We start from the raw sequence: 20,732 nt of genomic DNA, 5'->3' as shown, positions 1-20,732 counted from the left end.
TTGCATTTGTTATGGAGAAACCACATTTCCTTCCACAATAATAGTACTCATATATTAAAAGTTCTTAGCATTATTGAGCTAGGCATTACTTAAACAAATCTCAAGAACAAAACTAAATCCAAATATCAGACATAATCAATTCTTTTCAAACAATATTTATCTGCCCTTTCTTCCAGTGACCACAGAGAGACTTAAACTAAATGTAAATACAAATACAATTTTAAGACATATTTTATTTTTTATTATCATATTGAGTATGTGTGACTTCTTTATTTTGTCCAATGTCTTCTATTTCTTTGTTTCTTGGCACCATAACTGGAACATATTTGATGACATGGCTTTAGATTTCCCTAACTCTTCCCTAGTTGTCAATACCTACTGATAATAAGCTGTGAAACAGAGTAATTAACATCAGCTTTTCCTTCTTTATTTCTAACTCTAGGAGCTGAGTAAGCGGGCCTTGCAAGGTGGCAGGGTATGGAGTGGAGTGAGTAGAAAAATGTCTGGCTCCAGCACAACTATGGTGGGCCTCTCCAAAATCGCAATCCTCCTCCATTAAACAATACCTAAATTCTTCTATCATGTTTTCACAGCTGTAACTGTGCAGACCTTCAAAATCATGCAAGGCACAGATGGTGATAAGACTGCATGTTTCATTCTGTATTTAATCCTGTTTATCTAGAGAAGAAAAAATAAATGTATTAAATTCCCTGTGTTGAGCTAATGGCTACTGGGAAAGAAAGAAAAAGCTCCCCTTCCTGAGCAGAGTGTGCATTACCTAAGTAAGCAACAGCCAATAAAAGTTCAGTCTAGAAGGAAAAGCAATAATAACAGGAAACACAACCATCCATCTCAGAAACAAATTCATTATATGATTACATTGAAAAACTAGTTATAGTGAAGAGACTGGCACTACCTCAGTGAGATAGGGTTTCTACCTATTCTGGTCCCTGTGAGTATGGGTCAGTCTGCTATCCCCTTCTAGGAACCCCTGCTCTGAGTTTATATATTTCTGCTGATCAACACCAAGGAGAGCCCTCCCACTGCACCATCAGCTCCAAAAGCAGGGAAAAGATAAAGAGTTCAAGTATGGTCCTAGGCATTTGGCAACCATCCCTGGATCTAAAGCCATAAGAATTGGTGAAGAAAAATTTTAACATTGCTAATTTGGGGGGTGCAGGAAAGCAAAGGCAAAATTGTCTGCTGCAACACAACATTTGCTTGCAGGGAAGCAAAAACAGGAAATCTTCTCTCCAGAAGAATAAGGAATAGGTAAGTCATATGTACTGAACAACTCAAGACTTGATCTACTCTTTGACAAAAAGAAGCTTACTACCCTGCAGCATATCTTAAGCCAACTCCTTTCAGTGTAGTGTGTGACTGAAAAAGACACCATCCCTCCTCCAGAGGCTCCAGACTATGGGTTCTAGAGTAAGATGGCCTGGATCAAGTCCCAGCTATACCACTTAATAGCCCTGTCCTATGGTAGTTAGTTCAAGTTATTCTCTGTGCATTTTTTTTCTTTCTGTAAGACAGAAAAATAACACTGAACTCATGAAGTTGTTGGATTGGTGAAAAGTGAAAATACACATAAACCAAGCTAAACAGTGCCTGGCACAATGGAAGAACTCGAGACATGTTAGGTACTAGTATCCATCAGGAAACTCCAAATCTTGTGAATAGAGTACTAGCTGTCCTTATCCTTAAATCATGTAGCCAACTACTGGTGGGATATGAAGGAAGGGTTGCTGGGAAGACCCATGGTAAAGACATCACCCCCAACTGTCTTGGTGACCCAAATACACCAACTCCTTTTTATTATCACCACATTAATATTTCAAACGCTATTTTGAAAAGGAGACCAGTGAGTTTAACAGGTCCCTTGGAATAATTAGGACCTTGAGGAAGTTGAACATGGAACAGATAATTATACATGGGAGAAGGAGGAAACAAGCAAAGAAAGCCTGAGAATGCAGGGCACTGAGTACAAGAGCTAATGGAGAAGGTAATTAAGAAAAAAAGGGGGGCTGTTGAATACCTGTGTTCCCAAATGGAGAGGAAGGTACAAGCAGGTGGATAGAGTGGCACTGCAGACACAATCTTGCCAGCATCTTACCCTTGCATGCACCTTCTGAAAATGCAAGCCATGCTTTGTCCCTCCATGCTTTCTTTCCTCCTAGGCATAGACCTAGGTCTGACTCTGCTGCAGATCTCATCACTTTTAAGTAACACACACATGCAAATATGCACACAGAATGCATTCATATATAAAAAATGGACCTCAGAAAGGAAATATTGACAAGATTCCTAATATGCTAAGTATGAGGAATTACATTAAATGAGGCACTTGTGATGAGGAAACAAAAACCTGCTGCACCACATATATTTGGAACAGCAGTACTAAAACAATACAAGTTTCTGGTTGAATCACAGGGTGAGGGGAGTTGGAATGGAGTGGAGAAGCTGACTTAACATATGAGCTGTAAGGGCAAGGTATGATATGTGCAAATCTCAACAATTAACAATGAAAGTCTAACCATAAAGTTAAGGGCCAGAGGGGCAGATAAAGTCAAAGCACACAGAGAAAAAGCAGCAATCACTTCCTGAAATACAGGCACATAAAAGTAAAACAAAAAGACCAACTGGTAAGAAGGCTTCTTAGGAATTGAAGTGGAGAATCAGTGAAGTGGACAAATGAGGACCATTTAACTCAGGGACAAAATATAGTTAGTATCTTCTAATCCTGTATTTCTTCAGCAAACTACAACAGGGACATAGGGCTAGGTTCTCCTCATAGATGAATCAGTCTCAAATGGCTGAACAATGGAATCACTGGAAATAATGAGACAAATGGAGCTCTGAAAGATTGCTAAATCCCCAATCTCATATGAATTAGGCCCACAAAAGATTGAAAGGCACCAAAGGCAGTGGAAACAGCTCTGGCCATGGAATTTGGGAGTTCCATTACCAGGAGAAGGGTTACTAGTCCTGAACTAATGACCAGCTAAGAAATCCAAGGAAAGAGCTAAACCTTCCATTTTTGGAAAGACAGAAGCAGCTGCCAAAGCATCAAAGAGGGAACAGCTGTGTTGTTCACTTAGGGGACAGACCCAATTGAGGTGAAAATCACAAACTGTTCAGAAATGTATGATTCACTAAGGGAGAAGGATGATAAGAACATGAATTGGGTATAAAGGAAAAGAGAACCATTGCTTTGAAAATACACACATTTGAAAGAAGAGTTATGCTAAATACTTTCAAACAGAAGTCAAAGAGGAGGAAGAAACTCAGAATGTTTAACATAGCTAGATCCATCAATGTTTCACCCTAATTTCCCTTGCCATGAAGGATTTTTATAACCCAAAGCCTCATGTGTGGAGGATACCAGCCTGCAGTATCCATCTCGGGTGCAGATGTTCGTCAAAACATGCTAAAAACATACACAGAGACAACCAGGTCCTGTGGGGGAATAGGGACAGAAGGGCCACTCCTCACGTGGGGAGCACCCCATGGCCATACCCAAGCAGATTTTTATTGAGAAAACAGACTTAGTTTGTGGATTCACAGTCTGGCAGAAAAGATCAAAAGATGTAAACAACTTACAAAGGTGGGGACAGGACTCCTGCTGAGAATCCAGGCAAGGTTTGGGGTTTTTAACATATGAAACAGGCACAGGGTGCCGGTACAGGTTCCAAAAGTTTCCTGCTTGTGCTTTTAAATTCCAAGATAATAACATCATCCAGCAAACAGATCTCACAGGATCTTGCATATTCTATGTCTCAGGCCTGATTACCCCAGGGGGTCCGCTGTTTCTGGTCTGGGCTGTTTCGCCCCTGCACTCAGGAGACAGAGGCAGCCAGGAGACTTGGATTTCTCACATCCAAGAGCAAAGACTCAGGCTTTGACAAAGCCAAAAGGGGCAGGGGTTGATGTCCGATCACCCCTTCATTTCCACAGCCCCGTGAGTCTTGTCCCTGTCATTCCCTTGTGAACGCATCTGTCTTAAGTTCATTCTCTATCCAAGAGAATTGTTACCCGTCATTGACTGCCATTCATGCATGAGGAATGAGGCATATGAACAGGCAGCGTTCATGCCAGGGAAATAAGTTTTGTCTCCTTCAGTGGCTCCTGGTCCAGAGGTCTTTCACTCAGCCTAGGTCACGAGGGGTTACAGCTTCCTGAGACCAGGCAGGGCGGCCTGCAACACCCATGACTGAGTCAAATTTCGCATCCGGACTTGCTCTTTAGAAATACAGAGGAAAATCCAGCCAAAATGCCTTGCACTTCCTCAATAATCTTTTCATGGTCAATGAACAATGAAGAGTCATAAAGTATCAGCAATAATGAGCCCCTATAATCATTCTTGTAGAAATGCTTCATTTACAGGCCAGGACACTGGGGACCAAAGAGAGGAAGTAAATTGATTGAGATTACAAATGGAGTTAGTAACAGATCCAGGATGCTTAAATCCCGATGCTTAAATCAGGGCTTCCCCCTACCCCATACAATCAAAACTCCAATAGAAAGAAAAAAAAACCAGGAAACACCTCAGTGTTTTAATAATATGGAAAATATCTTTTAGATTACCTTTGAGAAATTACCATCCCCAAAATGCCCATACAGTACCACAAAGAAAAAAAGCCAATCTAAACAGACTGAGCCTCAGTAAACTTGCGGTACAATAAGCCCCTCCACCCCACCAAAACTGAGCCATCCGATAGAACTTCTGTCATTTATCTTAATGAAAATATCCAATCCAAAGCAGCCCAGATTAGAGGCATTTATGAGGGAAACAGAAGCTAAAGACTTGAAATTCACCAGGCATTTTTTTTAAAGAAAAAGTTTTAAACCCCAGCATCAGTGTTACAGGGTGCAGCCAAGATGGGGGACCCCAAATGGGCATTTGAAATAGGGTCCAGAACTCAAGGTGTCCAGGATATTTTAAGATGTCTCCACCCCTTCCCCCATAGGTGTGAGTTGGGGGAAGGGGCACACAGAGCAAGAACATGCAGAGATGTTTTGTACAGCAACAGCTTTGCAGCTAATTCATGGCATGGTCATTTAACATACCTATAGACTTTGGCTGGTCACTTAGATATGCTAAATAACTATGGCCATACTCTAGGCCAGGGGGATGGAAAGGGACCTCCCCACCCCAAGATGTGACTGGGGGGCAGGTCCCCCGAGTTACAGCGCCTGCTGGGAGCTTGGAGAAGATTGGCTCCATAACATGGGGTCACATTTGCCCAGACCCACGACAGCGACCAGAAAAGCTGGAAAAGACAGCAGATTGAGGGCAAGTGTGCCCAAGTATAGGAGGAGTTGGAAATGGGGTTGCAGAGGAAGATTGGCGTGGGGATTTAAACCCAGACATGGCAGCCATTGAAGGGAGAGAGAAGCACGCGGTTTTGGCTGAGTGGGAATTCCCGTGGCCCTGGGAGAGAGGACCACGTGCCTTTGCCAGAGTGGGGACCCCCACAGCTTTAGAAGGGGGAACCACCACCTGGTTTTAGCAGAGATCCCGGCAACACAGCTGAGGGTGCCAGGAACCCAGGGAGGTCTCCCAGTCAAGACAGAGTACTAACTGGGAATAACCAGAGGACTGCCTGAGCCATGGACTTCTATTTCCTTTCCTGGGATATGGTACTCTGGACTGGGCAAAGGGGGAAGGAAGGACTGTGTCTGTTTGTGGGTGTTTTAAAGGGACTTTAGGATTTTTTATAAAGACATTAGGTCACTACTTTAAGTCTGTATAACATTAAATAAACATTTCCTTTCCTTTTCACAAATCTCTGGCATTGAGAGACCTCTTTCCTCTGGTGACGGACATAATGGACCTGGGTGCTTCTTTCAATAATAGTATATCATCCCAGGTCCCCCTTGTTTGTTCTATAACATGAGCAGGAAACTGGCAAGTTTAGAGGGAAGGAAACTTCGAGAAGACTCAGCTGTGATTCATTTGAATAGTTGTGGCCAACAGAATTGCCAGTGACCCAGATAATACATAAGGAAAAATCAAATAGTAAAATGTAAGAAACACAGTGAAAATCCAATGTCTATACAGATGCCAATGCTATAGACATATCTGGATACTATCAAACATGGGCTAGTTAGGCACACCAGTTATTTCCTTTCATCTCATGCTATTGCTTCTGACTCTCTGATCTTTCAGGCTCCACTGCTATATCTTACTATAGTTTCCCTGAGCAACATCTCTTCTAAACTGGAGGTGGTATCCCTTTTGTAACAGAAATGAAAACTTCCTATTAGTCCTGTAGCTTTTGAGATTTCAAATAGAAAATCAGAACAATGCCCTGGAGTCCCATAAATCTGGAAAACACAAACTCTCCTCTGATCTTTGTCATGTTTTAGAATAAATCATTTTACCTCCAGCATCTATAAAATAGGGTGGATAAGAACTGTCTTGGGAATTAAACATTGGTGGTTAGCATTTGTTGGGCGGTCATGTTAGGCACAACTGACTAATCAGTATTTGCTCACTGAGGGTCTTGTCCATTCATAGTAGCTGTGTGGAAGGAAGGAAAAGATAGTAAAGAAGGTACCTCTAACAAATGAAAAGAAGCCATTAAAATACTCCGTAACAGAACACTAAACTACTACAACCAAAAAATTCTTATTCAGTGTCATTAATATCTCTACTTTTTGTAAAAATATAATAAAACACAAATTTCCCCTAGAAGAAAAAAGGATAGAATCAGACCCAGGTTAAAATGGGAAGGGTGGGAAAAAAAAGCTAAATAAGAAACATCAAGGGAAAGAGCATGAGGAGAGAGGGTGAGAGGGAGAAAAAGGTGAAGGGAAAATCTATAGTAAAGTTAGCAGTTTACAACTGACTCCGTAGACAGAAAGGACATAAGATTTGGCTTAGGAGGTAGCAGAGCCCAGAGAGGCTTCTTTCAATAGAGGAACTGGGCTGCCCTTCAGGGACTTCTCAGGCCAACAAAGAGGGAGAAGGGGGGATGTAATTCGCTCCCACTTAGTGCACCTCATGGATTGATCAAAGGGTTGCAAAAAAAGGTGGATTATCAGCACTGGCTGGGCCCATATGTGCAAAGTGGACAGTGTAGGCCACACAGCACTCTAAGGGTGTAGGCTGGAAACTGGGCACCTGTGATTATTGTAGCCCAGACCAAGACCCCATCCTCTGGGGACCACAGGAAAGGAAAAACAATGAAGTCCAGTCCCCCTCTGCCTGCAGGATCCTTGAAAACCTGCAAGACTGGCTGGGCAGGTATAAAGTCAGCAGGAGGCTTTTTTTCTCCCAAGTCAAGTGTAAGATAAGAAGACCTGGAGCTGTGACAGATCCAGATCTCCTCACCTTTGTCATCAGCCAGAGACAGATCCTCAAAGAAGTCAGACACCAACAACTGAGAAATTTCACTTTGCTCTTCATCAGAACTTGCGTATTTTTTTAATTTCTCTTTCCATTTGTTTTTTTGTTTTGTTTATTTGATTTCATTGTTTGATTTGTTTTTTATTCTTTCATATTGCATTTTAATTTTTCTTCTTTCATTTCATTCATATTAAAATAACACACTCCTGTGGGTCTTTTTATTCAGATTATATATTTCTTATCATACTATTGTTATCCCAATCCCACACAAAACTCTTTCCTGTTCTTAATCCATTTTACCATCTTCCTGAGCTTTATTACTGTTGTGGTTAACTTTAGTTTCTCACATACTATGCCAAGTTTCTAGCCCTTACTCCAAAGGTGGCAAACACAAGTCCCAAGGGCCAAATCTGGCCCTCCACCTTGTTTTATTCTGCCTGGCACTTTGTTTCTACCCAACGGAAGTGCTGAGCTCCTTACCCTAGTTAAGGACTAATTACATTTATAAAGTCCTAAAATTACATTCTGCCCTGTGAAGGCAATTGAGAAGCTGATGTGGCCCCTGGTGAAAATGAGTTTGACACCCCTGCCTTACTCTATTGCTCCTCCATATAACCTCCCGTTAGTGCTCTGCTTTCTGGAATCAGGTCACATTCTTTTCCCCTTCTAATAAGATTCTTATCTCTTTTTCACCTTTTATAAAAAGTGGCTAGTTGGATGAAATGTCATAGTTATTGATGCACTTCTCCAAAGGATCTCCTGCTAGTTCACTACTTGTTTGTACTTTAAATCCCATAGAAGACTCTTCTGCTGTCTCATTCCACCTCACCTTTGTCATACATCTGAGCAGTTGAGGGAGGAATTTTATCTCATTATTTTATCTCTCCACTTTTTTCCTCTTTCTTTATTCCCCTCTGTCAAATTAGGCTTTACATTGTACTCTTATTAGTTTGCTCCCCCCATGTAGGGTAAGTGGAGGCAGTCTGACTTCCTCACCCAGGTGTCTGGGTAGTTAAGGGAAGCAGTGATCCCATAACCTTGGAGGGGCCTGATAAGTAGTGTTCTCATAGCTTTGAGACTGGGTCTGATAAACTGTTTCCATAACATGAAGTGGGCTTGAATGAGCAGAATTATGTTATGTTATGTTATGTTATGTAATGTGCTGGCATCTTGCCAGCTTTGTTCCTCTCTAGTACTTAAACAGATAGAAACTCCCTGCTGGAGGCAATGATGAGAGACACACAAGGGAACAGGTGAGACGATGGGTGCCACACTGGGGAGCAAAGGCATGGGACATGCAGATAGGCAGTCAGCTTGTAGCATGTGTGGCCCGCCCACCCGTGAATAAAGGTATGCCAAGCATCCCAACAGCTCCATGAATATTTTTCTGTCTACACAAATACCATGAACCTGTCTGGCCTTGAATGGTGGCAACACACCCTGTCCTCTCAAAATCATTTTTCTTTACTGTAGACATCTCATATTTACTTTTTACTTTTCTACAATATTCTTATTCCCATTCCAACTTTATTAAACTTCATTCAACTGTCACTGCTATTGACCCTGGTATGGGTTTTCTGCAATTTTGCTCCAGTTGCTCCAGTACCTTTTCAATTTTACTTCAAACCTCATAGTATACTTTCCCTATTCTTACCCCATTGTTCCCACTGTCCTTTCATGCTTTACTTACTTTGCAAATTTTGCTCTCTTTCTTTCTTTACCTTGGTTGTATCCAAACACTTATCAGCTCTCCTCCCTCTTACCACACAACAATATTACCCCTCTTTTAGTCATCTCATATATCCTTTGTCATATCATATAATACCTGCAATCCTTCTTCACATTTACTAATTTTAGTTCTATTGCCATTGACACTATTGAGGAGGTAGGGGGCTTCTTTTTGTGGCATGGGTTTGGGGGTCTGGTAATACTTCTCTGTTAAACATCACCTGCACAACAGCATATAAGACAAGGTGGCAGTTGTGACTGCCAATAGGCCCACTGGAGGGGAGAACCCACCAACAAAAGAGCCACTAACAGGTAAAGCCCAAGTATAACAAGAGGATCCACACAAATGGGAAAAAGGGAAACCCTAGAGCATTAAGACAAGGATATCAAAAAGACCCCACCACTGAGTCCCATAGAACCCCTACCCAAGAAGTTCACCCTACAGTGACAGTTGGCAAAGCAAAGCATCAGGAATCACAGAAACAAACAAAAAGAAGCACCTAAAATGGGGAGGCAAAGAAACAACTTGCAATTAAAAGGAATGGAAGATTCACCAGTAAAAGAGCTAAGTGAATGCAGGCAAAGTATCAGATATACAATTCAAAAGAATGGTTATAAGGATGCTCAAGGAACTCACTGGCAAATATAAGGAACTGAGTGGTAACTACTACAGCATGAAAAAGGAAATAGAAACTATATACAAGAAGCAAGAAAAAATGAAGAATACAATATTGGAAATAAAAAAACACAGGAATAAAAAAAGAAGAAATTACAAACAGGCTGGATGAAGCAGAGGACTGAATCAGTGAGGTGGAAGACAAAGTAGAAAGAAATACCCAGGTAGAGCAGCTGCATGAAAAAAGACTCAAAAATATGAAAATAGATTACTGGAACAGCAGGACAACATGAAATGCAAAATAGTCAAATGATAAGCATATCAGAAGGAGAAAAAAGGAGCAAGGGATAGAAACCCATTTGAAAAAAAAATCAGAAAAGTTCCCTAACCTGGAGAAGGAAAAAGTCATGAAAGTTCAGGAACCACAGAGGGCTCCTATCAAGATGAACCCAATGAAGCCTACTACAAACCACATCATAATTAAAATGCCAAGTTTTAAAGACAAAGAGAGAAACTTAAAGCCAGCAAGGGAGAAACAGATAGTAACATGCAAGAGAGCTCCAATAAAACTAGCAGCTTATTTCTCAAAGAAACAATACAAGCCAAAAGGAAATGGCAACAAATATTCTAAGTAATGAAGAGCAAAGGCCTGCAACCAAGACTACTCTATCCAGTGAGGCTCTCAATTAAAATAGAAGGCAAAATAAAGAGTTTCTCAGACAAAAGAAGTCTGAAAGAAAGCACCTCTATCAAACTAGCACTGCAATACATGCTAAAGTGACTGCTTTCAGAGGAAGAAAACAGCTAGAGAGAGAGGAACACAAAAACAAAGGGGTAAAAATGAATAAGTACCTATCAATAATAACCTTAAATTTTAATGGATTAAATGCTCCAATAAAAAAAAAACATAGAATACCTGAATGAATGAAAAATCAAGACCTACACATATGCTGCCTACAAGGGGCCCATCTTGGGAAAAAAGACCCACATGGACTGAAAGTGAAGGGTTGGAAAAAAATACTCCAAGCAAATGGACAAAAAAATAAATAACTGGTGTAACAATACTTATATCAGATAAAATAAACTTCAAAATAAAGGCAATAAAAAGTAATACAGAGGGACACTTCATAATACTCAAGGAAAGAATTCATCAAAAAAACATAAACATTATAAACAAATATGTATCCAACATAGGAGCACCCAAATATATAATAAAAATCTTGGAGGACTCCAAGGAAGGTATAGACAGGAACACACTTATACTAGGGGATTTTAATACCCCACTGTCAAAAATGGACAGATCTTCCAAAGAAAATATCAACAAAGATATTGTGGCATTGAACAATGCCCTAGACCAAATGGACTTAACAGATGTATACACAGAATTTTTCATCCCAAAGAAGCAAAATACACATTCTTCTCAAATGCACAAGGAACATTTTCAAAGATAGACCACACGGTAGGACACAAAACAAGCCTCAACAAATTCAAGAAAACTGAAATCATATCAAGCATTTTCTCAGACCACAAGGACCTGAAACTAGAAACCAACCTCAAGAAAAAAACTCAAAAACAATCAAATTCACAAAGATTGAATAGCATGCTATTAAATAATGAAAGGGTTAAAAATGAGATCAAGGAAAAAATCAAAAAGTTTCTGGAGACAAATGAAAATGAACACAAAAGTGTCCAAAACTTATGGGACACATCAAAGGCAGTCCTGAGAGGGAAGTTCATAGTCATACCTAAAAAAGATAAGAGTGAAGGGCCATACCACCCTGAACAAGCCCAATCTCATCTAAAAAAAGACAGAAATTTTCAAATAAACAACCTAACCCTACATACACAAGAACTTAAGGAGCAACAACAAAGCCCAGAAGGAGTAGAAGGAAGGAAATAACCAAGATCAAATCAGAATTAAATGACACAGAGACTAAAAGAACAATCCAAATGATCAATGAATACAGGATCTGTCTTTTGAAAAGATAAACAAAATAGACAAGTCTTTAAACAGACTCATCATGAAAAAAGAGAGAAGACCCAAATAAATAAAAGTAGAAATAAAAGAAAAGAGATTACAACTGATACCATAGAAATACAAATGATTTAAAGAAATTCCTAAGAACTATATGCCAAGAAATCTGAAAACCTGGGTGAAATGGATAAATTTCTAGAAACATATAGTCTTCCAAAACTGAATTAAGAAGAAGCAAAAAGCCTGAATAGACCAATAACAGCTGACAAAATCAAAGCAGAAATCAAAAATCTACCAGCAAATAAAAGCCCTGGACCAGACAGTTTCACAGGAGAATTTTACAAAACATTTAAAGAATAACTAACTCCTATCCTTCTCAGATAATTCAAAAAAAAATCCAAGAAGAGGGAAGATTCCCTAACACTTTTATGAAGGCATCATCATCCTAAATCCAAAACAAGATAAAGTCAACACAAAGAAAGAAAATGATAGGACAATATCACAGATGAACACAGATATTAAAATCCTCAACAAAATATAAACAATCTACATCCAGCAATACATAATAACATCACACAACATGATCAAGTGGGATTCATACAAAATCACACGATCATATCAATAAATGTGAACAAAGCATTTGATAAGGTACAGCATCCATTTATGATAAAACTCACAGCAAACTGGGAGTTGAGGGAGCATACCTCAACATAATAAAGGCCATATATGAGAAACCTACAGCCAAAATCATACTCAATGGGCAAAAAGTAAAAGCTTTTCCCACTAAGATCAGGAAGAAGACAGGAATGTCTGTTTTCACTATTTCTATTCAACACAATATTTGAAGTCCTAACCACAGTGATCAAACAAACAATAAAAAAACAAAACACAACCAAACTGGAAAGGAGGATGTAAAACTGTCATCATTTGTAGATAACATGATAATATACAGAGAAAACCCTACAGGCTCCACAAAAAAACTATTTGAACTAATAGGTGAATTAGGCAAAACAATGGGATACAAAATCAATATTGAGAAATCAAAGGCATTTCTATATACCAACAATGAAATATCAGAAAGAAAAAAAACAGGAAAAATATCTCATTTGCTATAGCAACAAGGAAAATAAAGTACCTTGAAATAAACCTAACCAAGGAGGTAAAAGACCTATACTCAGAAAACTATACAACACTGAAGAAAGAAATTAAGGCAGACACAAGCAAATGGAGGCATATACCATGTTCATGAACTGGAAGAATTATCATCAAAATATCCATACTACCCTAAGTAATTTATAGATTCAATGCAATTCCTATTAAAGTATCAATGATACATTTCACAGATATAGAACAACATTTCAAAAATTTATATGGAACCATAAACAACAATGAATAGCCACAGCAATTTGGAGAAAGAAGGACAACATAGGAGGGATCACATACCTGGTATAAAACCATATTACAAGGCCACTGTATTCAAACCAGTCTGGCATTGGCATGAGAAGAGACACATATATCAATGGACCAGAAGAGAGATCACAGAAATAAACCCAAGTCTCTATGGTCAATTAATATTTGACAAAAGGAGCAGGATCATAAAATGGAGTAAAAATAGCCTCTTCAATAAATCATGTTGGGAGACCTCAATAGGAACATGCAAAAAAAGAAAAAAAAAGAAAAGAAAAAGAAACTCGACTACCACTTTACACCATACACAAAAATAAACTCCAGGTGGATAATACAGTTAAATATAAGTCATTATACCATAAAAGTCCTAGAGGAAAACATAGGCAAGAAAATCTCAGATATTCCATTTAACAATATTTCCACTGATATGTCCCCTAGAGCAAGGGGCATAAAGGAAAGAAGAAACAAATAGGATCTCATCAAAATAAAAAGCTTCTTCATGGCTAAAGTAAACATCAGCAAAATGAAAAGGGAACCAATCATATGGGAAAATATATTTGCAAATGATACCTTGGTCAAGGGTTTAATCTTCAAAATATATAAAAAACTCACATGAATCCACTCCAGGAAGACAAACAACCCAATTTCAAAATGGGCAAAGGACCTGAACAGACATTTCTCCAAGGAGACATTCAGAGGGTCCAGAAATATATGAAAGGATGTTCAGTATCACTGGCCATCAGAGAGATGCAAATTAAAATCACAATAAAAAATCACTTCACACCAGTCAGAATGGCTATCAGAAACAAATCAACAAACAAGCACTGGCACAGTTGTGGAAGAAAGGGAACCCTAGTGCACTGTTGGTGAGAACACAGACTGGTGCAGTCACTATGTAAAACAGTCTGGAATTTCCTCAAAAAAACTAAAAATGGAACTGCCTTTTGACCTGACAATTCCACTTCTGGGAGTATACCCTAAGAATCCTGAAATACCAATTCAAAAGAACCTATGCACCCCAATGTTCACAGTACCATAGTTTACAATAGCCAATTATTGGGAGCAACTTAAGTGCCCTTCAGTAAATGAGTGGATCAAAAACCTATGGTATCTCTGGCTGGTGTGGCTCAGCGGACTGAGTGAAAACCAAAAGGGTCACCAGTTCGATTCCCTTCAGGGCACATGCCTGGATTGTGGGCCAGTTTCCCAGATGGGGGTATGAGCACAAGAGGCCAGCATACATTGATGTTTCTCTCCCTCTCTTTCTCCCTCTCTTCCTCTCTCTCTAAAAATAAATAAATATTTTTTAATTAATACCACCACAACAACAAAAAACAAAATAAAAACTATCATACATTTACACAATGGAATAGTATGTACGCAGCAGAAGGAAAGAAGGTTCTCCTACCCTTTGAGACAGCATAGACGGATCTGAAGACCATTATGGTAAATGAAATAAGCCAGGCAGTGAGAGACAAATACCATATGATCTCACCTATTAGTGAAACCTAACCAACAAAAGAAACAAGCAAACAAAACATAACCAGAGACATTGAAAAAAAGAACAAACTAACCAGAGGGGAGTGGGAAGGAGGATAACAGGAGAATGAAGTGGAAGGGTTGTCAAGGAACATGTGTTATAGACACATGGACAAAGCCAAAGCAGGGTAGGATCAAGGGTGGGAGATGGGTATGGGTGGGGTGGGTGGGAATGGTGTGTGTCAATGGAGACAACTGTACTTGAAGAACAATTAAAAAAAGATTTGGCTTAGACACTAGTGGGGAGGGTAGAGGAGGATAATGGGGACAAAAAGGGGAAGGGGCAAGTCAGGGAACATGAGTAGAGGACTCATGGGCACAGACAGTGAGATGAGGATTGATTATGGGGCAGTGAGGGGTATGGCAGGGGAGAGCAGCAGGGAGAAGAATGAGACAGCTATAATTGAACAATAAAAAGGAAGTAAAAAATGGTTTAAAGTGTTAGATTTTGAGAACAGACCAACTGTAAGAGGTGTGGCATGTTAGCCAAAGAAGAGGAGGCATCAAACTTTATTTAAGGAAAATGAAAATAGTTAACAACTAGGAATAGCTGCCTTACTTAGGAAAAGAGGAATGAATAATTGAATCCCATTGTGCACTCAGGCTTTTTGGCCCCTAATAGTAGGGTGAAAAGATGCTCCCTTGGTAGAACTTCACTGGTCCTTAGTATTTAACTGTAATTTTTTTTCTGAAATAAGAAGTGACCTGTTACTTCAGTTTTATTTTTCACCACATGTTTCATGACATTACCAATGACCACCTTCCAAGAAAAAAATACCAAAGGGGTAAATTTAATATGAAAGAGCAATTACCCCTCAAAGCAAGCATACCATACCATCTGTTAACTTGAGTATGTCATTCATTACAGATCCACTGACAAATGGCTATGTGCTCAGGAATCTGAAAAGAATATGTCCAGAATACAAGTGCAGAATAAAAGAATTTAGAAGTGTAAGTCCTAGCAATTACCAACCCACTCATTTTACATTTTAAAAATGCAAAGGGGAAATTTACATGCTACAAATTGTGTATATAGGTTTTGAAGAGGTTCTAAGTAAAGGAGCATTTAGGTAAAACTAAGTGTTAGTCAAGAAAGGCTCCTTATAAGACTTAAATTTTGCCCAAGATTTTAATTTGAGAAAGATACAGGGAAGTGAATAAGAAGGAAAGTAAACCAAGGAGTTCATTCGCTTCATCTTACCCCTGCCATTCTTGAGAGTCTACTATAGAATAGGCACTTTTCTAAGTGTTTTGTATTCATTGCCTCATTTAATCCTTACAATCACCCTATAAGGTAGGCATTACTAGCATCCTCTATTCTACAAATGAGAAACGCAAAGACTGAACAGGACAAGAAATCTGCGTACAGTCAGTCACACAGCTATTATCTTGTGGAATATGATGAGAACTTAAAGTCCCTGACTCTCAGGTCACTTCTCTCTCTCTGTTAAACCAGATTTTGTTAAGAGTAAAGAACTCAGGACAACAGGCCAAGGAGGAGTACACAGTGGTGAAAAGTAGTTAGCTGATTCACAATTACATATATTGTGTGTATATATATATATATATATATATATATATATATATATACACACACTCATATTAAACATGTAAACATAACTTTTGTTATTGATCCAAACAACATTATTGCAACACTGTTCAGACCATCTATAAAGATATGAATTGAGGTTTTGAGAGGTTGGTGATTTATCCAGTGCTTTATGATGAATAAATAATAAATTGAAAACTACAGTTTTCAGTTTCCCTAAGGCAACATGGCATTTAGTTATTTTAGGGCAATTTTTTTTAGCATTTTGCATATAGCATGTGGATTTGGATCTTTAGGAAGTCAAAAATTATGCACTTCCAGTTACAATGATCATGGAATGATTATATTCAAAATATTAAAGTTTCTTTTTCAGAATCTGCCTCTTTCAAAAACACAGTGCTTGTCCCTATGTTGTAAGTTATTTTTGTATATCCCTAATTCCGAACAGTTCCTTCTGTGTGTGTCCAATCTCTCTCTCTCCCTCTCTTCCTCTCTTTCCATCTCCACTTGATAGCAAGCACAAGCATGTCATAAGGTCCCTTATAAACCGAAGCATTTTATTACACAAAACCACTGCCTGCCCATTAAATTCAGTACTCTATAACCAGTGAAGATCAGCCACCTGAATTACATTAATATAAGAAAAACAACTCTAAGCAAGGCAGAAATTAAAAAAAAAACCTCATTTATCAACTGTGTATTTAAGTGGCTATCTATTACCTGGCATGTATATAGAGAGGAATTTATAAGGGGCTTCAGTTGAGGTTTTTCTATCATTAAAAAATTCATTTTTTCCACTACAAAAAGAGGCAGAAATCCAAAAGCACATAAATTCCCATCATTACTCAGAAAACACTGTCCCCATGGACCTGCTGGGACCTTCATAGGACATGGAGATATGACCTTTTGGGTAGAAACTGAGCATTTTTCAGCCCACTGGCAGAAAAAAGGAATAGAAAGGATCCTTTGGGACTTTTTTGAGGAAAATTAGAAATAAAAAATGTATCTCCTCATTTATTTTTTAATGAAAGTCTCACATGAAATAGGAACAAAAAAGAGAATCAAAATGTTATCTGCCACCCATTAGTCATTTAAGAGCAATGATGGAGAGAACAGGGAAGAAGGATAGGGACTCTGGGAATTGGGGCATGCACATTTTGACATAGAGAAAGCAAATCAGAGTCAATGCCACCAAAAAAGAACTCAAGTTTGCCTTGTCTCATCATAGGTTCTCAGTAATATGTGCATTTTATAATGTAGATTACAGGGACCTCTTCCAAGTTCCCCAAGAATCTTTAGTGGACATCCCATAATTACTCATACCAGAGTCTGGGCTAATTCTGAAAAACTATTTTATAGTGAAGGCAGCTTTTCAGCATCCAGACATTTGACAGTGAGTAAATCAAATAATTATCCAATGTTCCTTTGGACATTGAAAGTTCTAGGCAAACTCATAAGGTTATGACCCCTTTGCTGTGCTTTTCCTACCTCTGAGACTTTTATTGTTCAATATTCTTGAATCCACCCCACTACCACCACTACCAGATACCAAACTTAGAAACAATCAATAGAAGTCATTTACAACTTAGTGTGAATTTGAATAAATACATTCCCACTTCCCATGGGATGCTTGGAGTTTGAACTGTAATTGTAAAATGAAATGCCTGACTCTCTGTTACAGGGATCATAGACAACAATAAGCAGATGAGATGCTTTGAACAGTGGGGTGGCATCCCTGAAATTATGCAAAGTGACTGCATAATTTCACTGACTGCAGCTATGCAATAATAACAGTACTTTTCTTTCTTCCTTTTTTTGAGCACTTACTATGTTACAGGAAGTAAACTAAGTACTTCTCCTGGATTACCTCAAAACCACCCAGATAGGTAATTTGTTTTTATTTCCATTTGGCATATAAGAATATTAAGAGTTAAAAAACCAACTACTTAGACTAAGGTCAATAGCTATTAAGTGGCAAAGATTAGCATGGTACTTAGATTTGTCTTATTCTAAAATCTGTACTTAGTCACTTTAATGCTATGCATGCCTTTCAATTTACGGGCTGATTAGTGATGGATAAACAAAAGCACAGGATGAAGATATGAGTCCAAAATGCCTGGAACCTTATCTCACAATGTTCTTTGCTCAATGATACACTTACTTCTGGGTGTGGAAAATATCAAAGAGAGAGTGGGAAGAGGAACTACAACACCAAAGAATGCTGCTCCATCATACAGATGGCCAACAGACATATGAAAAGATGCTCAATGCCACTAATCATCAAAGGAATGCAAATTAAAACCACAATTAGATATCACCTTATACTGGTGAAAATGGCTATCATCAATAAATCAAACAAGTGCTGGTGAGGATGTGGAGAAAGGGGAACCCTTTTGCACTGTTGGTGTAAATGCAGACTGGTGCAGCCACTGTGGAAGGCAGAATGGAGATATCTCCAAAACAGTAAAAATGGATCTGTCTTTTGACCTGACTATGCTGCTTCTGGAAACATATCTGAAGTAGCCCAAAATACTAATTTGAAAGAACATCAACAATTCTATGTTCATTGCAGTGTTATATACAATCTCCAAGAAATGGAAGCTGACTGAGTGCCCATCAGTGGCTGAGTGAATAAAATAACTATGGGGCATTTACACAATAGAATACTACTTGGCCATTAAAAAGAACAAAATTTTACCCTTTTCGACTGTATGGATGGACCTGAGGAACATTATGCTAAGTGAAAAAAGCCAGTCAGAGAAAGACAAATACCATACGATTTCACTCATATGTGGAATCTAATGAACAAACTGAACTAACAAGAAAAATAGAGACATACTCACAGATAGAGAGCAGGATGACAGCCAAGGAGGGGGAGGTGAGGTGGTGGAGGGATTGAGAATAAAAGTAAAAGGACAGTGTGGTGATTGCAGGGGGAAGGGGAGTATAAGGGTACTAAATGGTAATGAAAAAATACAATGAAGATTAAATTTAAATATGTAATCATTTGAATGTTGAGTGAGTCCATTTGAAAACCTATCATTTTGAGCTGAACAGTTCAAATATAGAGGACTTCCCCTATCCCAACAGCACAATGCTCATTCCTTGGCTCATCATCCTGCAGAAAAGGAAGCAAAACACATCTAAAACCCCTTCGGGCAATCAAGGGGAATTCAATCCAAGGTAGAAGGAACACAGGCAGTCTAGCAGACATGGCTGTAGCCTGGATATGGGTACTTTCAGACCATCAACATAGTTGGTAGAAACATCTGCCGCCCACTTCAGTACTCCAAGAATCTGGAGAACATTGTAAATACCAACTACAGAAACAATTTTTTGGCATTTTAATTACAAGAATATTGCAGATTAATCACACAATCGACTTAAATGGCAAGTCAGTCATTTCTCTTCATGAGGGGAAACACCACACTAACAGAAGCCTTAAAGTGGATTGTTTTTCTTTGAAAGTTGTATTTTAAATCAAAGATCCAAAGTAAATAGCTTTATAGGTCTCTAATTAGTGTTGTAAAAGAAACACCAAAAGGCTAACAAGAGATAGTTACTTTGGAATGGTGGTTTTCTGGTGCCAGCTACAGCAGCTCAGTCTATTTGCAGACTTATTAGCTGCATAGATTGATTAGAAGTTTAATTCAGGAGTTCCAGCCAACACGGAGGCATAGATAGAAACCTTTCACTTCTTCACGCAACCAAAAGGAGGGTAACAGCCAATCTAAAATCAATAAACAACCAAAAGCAACAGAAAATCAAATTGCATGGAACTCCGACAACCAAGGAATTACAGAAAAAATCAACTAGAACAACCAGACCTGTAATGTGGCCGGCTGCACAGGCCAACTCAGAAAAACCAGGACAAGGTGGGGGTCTGTGGGGGTGGGGCTGGCTGCTGAGCTTGGCTGGTCGCACAGGAGGGGCTGATTTAAGGGGAAAACTGAGACTCAGAGGTGGCTGTGGACTACAGCGGTTGCAGCAGTGGGAGAAACTCCCAGTCTCACAGGAGATTCCCTGGGAAAGTGCACTAGAGATGAACTGCACTGTTCTTTCTCTGGCCCCTCCCCCACAGGCAGTGCCTCAGCGCAGCAAAGAGGGTAGCCCTGCCTGGGTGAATACCTAAGGCCCTGCCCCCTTATAACTTATCAGCTGCTCCAAGACAAAGAAATATGGCCCAAATGAAAGAACAGAACAAAACCTCAGAACTAAGCGATGAGGAGATTGCCAACCTATCTGGTGGAGAATTTAAAGCCCTGGTAAACAAAATGCTCACAGAATTGATTGAGCTTGGTCAAAGAATGAAAAAACAAATGAAGGATACCCAAAGTGAAATAAAGCAAAATATTCAGGGCACTAACAGTGACAGGAAGGAAACCAGGATTCAAAGCAATGACTTGGAACAAAAGGAAAAAATAAACATCAAACTGAAACAAAATGAAGAAACAAGAATTAAAAAAAGTAAAGAGACTCTTACAAACCTCTGAGACAACCTGAGACATTCCAATATCTGAATAATAGGGGTGCCGGAAGGAGAAGAACAGCAAGAAATTGAAAA

General features: G+C 39.0%; 1 protein-coding gene across 2 annotated transcripts in view; it reads right to left on the bottom strand.

Moving 5' to 3' along the window:
- PCDH19 (protocadherin 19) overlaps positions 1 to 20,732 on the bottom strand; it is a 207,840-nt gene that overhangs the window by 31,357 nt on the left and 155,751 nt on the right. The gene's annotated exons all lie outside the window — the stretch shown is intronic.

This window comes from Phyllostomus discolor, chromosome X (genome assembly GCF_004126475.2).
Source record: "Phyllostomus discolor isolate MPI-MPIP mPhyDis1 chromosome X, mPhyDis1.pri.v3, whole genome shotgun sequence".
NCBI lineage: Eukaryota > Metazoa > Chordata > Mammalia > Chiroptera > Phyllostomidae > Phyllostomus > Phyllostomus discolor.
This window is presented reverse-complemented; position numbering and strand designations above follow the sequence as displayed.